Source organism: Camelina sativa, chromosome 9 (genome assembly GCF_000633955.1).
Source record: "Camelina sativa cultivar DH55 chromosome 9, Cs, whole genome shotgun sequence".
NCBI classification, from domain to species: domain Eukaryota; kingdom Viridiplantae; phylum Streptophyta; class Magnoliopsida; order Brassicales; family Brassicaceae; genus Camelina; species Camelina sativa.
This window is the reverse complement of record NC_025693.1, coordinates 25,866,304-25,871,711: the sequence shown is the minus strand read 5'-3', so window position 1 is coordinate 25,871,711 and position 5,408 is coordinate 25,866,304. Positions and strand designations below refer to the sequence as shown.

The following is a 5,408-nucleotide window of genomic DNA, read 5'->3' as shown; positions in this document are numbered from 1 at the left end:
TATATAAAGTAAGATGGGGACACATATGAATGTTTAGTTACTTGGACAATAGATCAAAGACAAAAGACACTTATCTTTGGCTTTTTAGTTTCTCATGATGGCTTTCCATATGTTTCTGAAAATATGTTCTTTTTGATGAAGGTACAAAGATGGTGATCCAATTTCATCTGAACATCAGATATTTGTCGAGGAGAAGATTCTGAATTTCCATCCACAAAAAGAAGCAAAGATTGGTGCTGGCGTCGAGTATATCACGGTACAAATTGGCATATTGTTTTGATGTTTGTTCTGATATATATATTTGGAGACGAGAAGATTAAAACTTTGGGTATGGTAAACAACGCAGGTGGATAAACACACATTGTTCCAGGAGACCAGGTGTTTCTTTGTTGTCTCAACAGATGGGACGAAACAGGATTTTTCCTACATAAAATGCATCAAGAACTTATTGACAGAGAGATACACCACCTGCATCGCTGAAGATTTCATTGGAAAATTCTTTAAGAAGAAGAGTGATCTTCCTTCGGCTGAGAACCAGGACAAGAACAAAGATGCCACAACAGCTGAAACCTTTGAAAAGAAACAAGAGATAACCACAGAAGTCTCTGAAATCCCCTCTGGTACTGGAGCAGAAGAGACTCAAGATCAATCAGAATAAAAGCCTTTTGTCTTAAAAAAACACAGTCGTTTTTCTATTTGGTAACTATATTGCTTTTTTTTGGGTCTAGAACAGTTTATTAATTGCATGCACTTGGTACTTTTTGTTGAAAACAGTAAGTCAAGGTTTCATTGCAGTTGTTAGTTTTAGTTTTATCCTCTGGTAATAACTAAGTAAGTATTTTAATAGAGTAACAAAATGAGCCAATTTTGTTAGTTATGGATTAAAAATCATAGTGCAGAACAATCCTGTGTGGTAAAAAATTGTGTGGCAGTTTCAAGGGTCTTGAAGTTTTTTTTATCTGCTTCTCAAATTAGCCAAAAATACAATCTACAACGGATGTCTGCAACGTTATGTTTGTGAGGCACTTTAGTAACTAGCAAGCTACTGAGGGCTAGAACAATAAGTTTATCAAACTGTTGCAGAGATACATTACTCATATATATATTCTACATGATGTACATGAATAAGTTCAATATATTCAAGAAATACGTATTTGAAAAAAACACATACTAAGGTCAAAATAACAGGTGAAAGGTCAAGGACTAAGTTGGCTATATAACAAGAAGAAATGGATTCTCTCTCGTCGCTTGGAATATTGTGCCAACGGTTTATTAGCAGAGAGAAAGATTTGTGGGGGATTATCAGAGCATATCTCAGGGTTCAGGCTGAGTAAAGACGAGAGCAGAGGTCGTAGTTCCAAAAGTTGAGATCATGAGAAAGGCCATGATTAGTATCCTGCGACTGCGAGCATCATCATGACTATTCATCTACAACATATGTAAAATTTCAGTTTACCAAAACAACTCCAGACAAATGTTCGAAACCATAATCCTCAGAAAAATCTCCGAATGTAAGAGAACTAAATCGCAAACCCACACATCACTCTTCCAAAAACACATGAAGATTTCAAGATTAGCATTACAGAACCAAGAGTACTTCTTACCTGATTCGCGAACAGGAAAGCTCCGTGAAACTTGGGAAAGAAACCAGAGATGAGAGATGAGTCGTAACGAACAAACAAAGGTGATCTTAGAGTGAAGAGACTCTGATCCCCTTCAACTAATTTTATATTAGTGAGCAGAGCGCTATCACGTGCGAGGCCGGTCACATGTGTGATTCGCTTTACCCCCTAAACTCCGTCGTTTTACGAGCCGCCGCTGATTTCTTTTTTATGGGCCAAATCACCAGGCCTTCTATTGGTCTTTTCTCTTATGGCCCAACAGATTTGGGATACTTTTAGAGCTTCACGTGCTCGAATTAAAAAGGTGTTTTTTTTTTTTTGCAACCATATATATACATTATATAATTAAAAGATTATTCGATTTTTATTGAAATTTCAATTTAAACAATAATAATATGAAGAACAAAAAAAAGCACATGTGAGTCCAATATGTTTAGGTAGCTTGCGATGGAGATTTTTTGTTGAAGAATTTCTGTTTAGATAAAAAAATAAGATCATTGAGACGTTATTTTTCTTCAAAAATTGTTTTTTTAACCATATTATTGTATACTTCATATAATTAAAAGATTATTTCTAATTATTTTGAAGGAAAAATAATATTTTCAAAGTTAACATTGTCCAAAGCTGGTTGTTGTTTGTTGGCCGAGAGTGTTATGACGATGAGTGTCCTGGCGATGAGTGTTCTGGCGATCATGAGAATACCTGCTAGAGCTACTGCTTTGTCTGTTCTATCCAGAGCTGCGTAGTTGTTATTGCCTTGAGTGTTTTTGTTCTGTCCAAGAGTGTTTTCATATTGACATGTGGGTTGTTGGTGTTGTTGGTTTAGACTTTAGAGTGTTGTGGCCATAATTTCTCGCAACCTCCTCTTGAAAGTAAATCATATAAGACACCAATAAATCACCTGAGCAAACGATTCAATGTATATTATAACCAAACATGATGAATGTTATGTCTAGAGCCAAGAATTAGAAAGACGAACACATTCAACTGTTTTTCTCCCATATATATATACTTCAAATAATCAAAAGATTATTTCTTAATTAATTTGGAAGAGAAAAATGTTTTCAAAGTTAACATCATAGATCAGATTACACAATTTTTATTGAAATTTAAATTTAAATAATAATAATAATAGTTTAGTTTTTATTTATTTATCATAAAATCATGTCTAGTAGTAATTATAATTAGAATGTATTAAAATATAGTGAATACTGAACGCTCTAAAGCTTAATTCAACATTTTTGTATTCTTATTCGTATTCTTATTTTTATTAACTGCTCAAATTTTCATAAATCTCACCAATCTGACAACGGTTTAAAACATCCCTATTCTTCACTCGACCATAGATAACACAAATTTTTTGCAACCTGGTATCAACTTCTTAGAAGTCGTTGATGAGGTCATGAATCGTGCAAATAGTTTAAAGGACGACTTGCCTCATCTTAGAAAGCAAAGGCTGATCAGCATTAATATATGGAACAGTCAAAGAATCTGCAGAACCAAGCTGAAGAGATCAAACAAAGGACTGAGGACATAGAAAACTACAATAAGAATGTTAGTTTGTTTGTTTAGTCGGATTACAATAAGATTGTTTGATTGAAAACACTGGAGATAAAGAATGTAAGTCTCGATATTCAAATATTGTTGTTGAGTACTTTGTCTTCATCCTTCTATTCGGATTTTCTTTAAGACTCTGCACTAACTGTTGTTGTTCACCAACCTTCTCTAGAATTGTCTTTATTTATTTGAAAACTATCTTCTTCCATACATGGATTTCATATATCACCTCAAGCTTTACATCAACTTCAATGATTTCCCAAACAAGAGCACTTTCAGCAACAATCTAATTTTAACCTTGGTTGGAATCAATAATGACTCAGCATGGGGAAGTGCCATAGAGTTAATAACTAAGTAAGTTTTTAATAGAGTAACAAAGGGGCCAATTTCTTTAGTTATGGATTAAAAATCATTATGCAGAAACAATCCTGTGTTAAAAAAATGTGTAGCAGTTTCAAAGTCGTCTTGAAATTTGCTCTTCTTCTCAAATTAGCCAAAAATGTTATCTACAACGGCCATGTCTGCAACGCTATGTTTGTGAGGCCGTTAGTAAATAGCAAGCTACTGAGGGCTAGAACAATAAGTTTATTAAACTGTTGCAGATTTATAATTCATATTTATTGTATATCAGTATATGAATACGGTTAATATATTCAAGACGTACGTATTTGAAATAACACATAGCTCAACCTTTAACGTAAAAAAATCTATCAAATTACTAGAACTATTAACTAGATCAGGTTGTAGTGTAAGTTTTAATAGTAAAAATCATTGTATGTATATCTCTAACACATTATATGTTAACAACACTCAAAACTACATTTCACTACTACACTTTGATCGCATAAGTAGGCAATCTTTCTTAACTAGCGCACACGACTCAAACATCAGTCAGCAAATTCACAAGCTCCCAAGGATCTTCGTCATACTCTGCTTCCATCCATGTCTCGAATGTAGTCCAATATGTTTAAGTAAGTACGAGAACTTTCGATGGAGTTTTTATCGTTGAAGGATAATTGTTTAGATATGGTAAAGTTAGTAAGCTATGTTTGATGGATTTGTCTCAGAGAATGAAGATTATACTGGGATGAGATTTTTACGGATTTAGTTTTATATATATGGTAATTTAGACTCGTCTTAAGCGTTTGATAGATTTGTCTTAGATCACTTCTAAGAAAACCTCGTAGGGATTTAGTTAATATGGTATATTAATTAGGTATTGAAGATCATGATCGTTCTAGTACTTTCATTTTGGTAGTATGAAACCTTTCTTTGTTACTCTTGCATGATTATGAAAAAACTATCTAGAAAAAAGGAATAATTGCAAAGGCAAAGACAGAATTAGGCTATAGTCAAAATACAATTGTAATTAAGTGTCTTAGCCTATCAGAACAATTAAGATGTTACTACGTACATCGATCCGAAGCTTACCACTAGAGTGAAATAACTGAGAGAGCGCACTCTTCGTGGAAACACAACCGCCTATATTAAGTTCACCAATTCTCCATCACTCTGAAACATCAACAAAACTACTTCTTTCTTTATTAAAAAAAATATCCCAATTTTTTTTCTTCAACGACATGAGATATTAGCCCAAGTGGTTTTCACTAGGTAGTTACGTACAACAAGGTGGGAGCTCTCTTCAATGACAAGCACGGAAGCACCATACCATAAATCTACCACCACCATATGATAAGGATCTATCTATTTTACATCTCTTAAAGATTGGATCAGAAAATATCTAGCTAAAGTAATCTTGAGATCTGACTTGATCAACTAGGCTAAATATATATAGCGAAACAAAACTCTTCATAATCTCCATTTTCCATTAGGTATGTAAGTATTACTTTATAATATTTCAACGCGGTTTGGTTTTCAAGGTTTTATTTGTTTTTCAGTTTTATAAATATGAAATTAAACGAATACATATGATGTTTTTAGGATCAAGTGATAGCAAATACCAGGTATTCCCACCAATCTTTTTGAAAACAAGAAATTTAACAGACCAAATTAAACCATAATAAGTCTTGCATTAAGAAAAGCTTTCCATAAGTTTTTCATAAGTTTTTCATAAGTTTTTCATAAGCTTTTCATAAGCTTTTCATAAGCTTTTCATAAGTTTTTCATAAGCTTTTCATAAGTTTTTCAACAACAACAACAACAGAATAAATCTCCACCATCAATCAATCTCTCACCTGTGGAGCTTTTCATAAGTTTCCGGCTCTCTCT

The 5,408-nt window shown here is 33.3% G+C and overlaps 1 long non-coding RNA gene and 1 pseudogene across 1 annotated transcript; both read left to right on the top strand.

Moving 5' to 3' along the window:
* LOC104715707 overlaps nt 1-29 on the top strand; it is a 7,816-nt pseudogene extending 7,787 nt beyond the window's left edge.
* Nucleotides 147-811, top strand: LOC104712287. Its single transcript, XR_755498.1, has 2 exons — nt 147-256; nt 347-811. It is a non-coding gene; the product is annotated as an uncharacterized LOC104712287 (long non-coding RNA).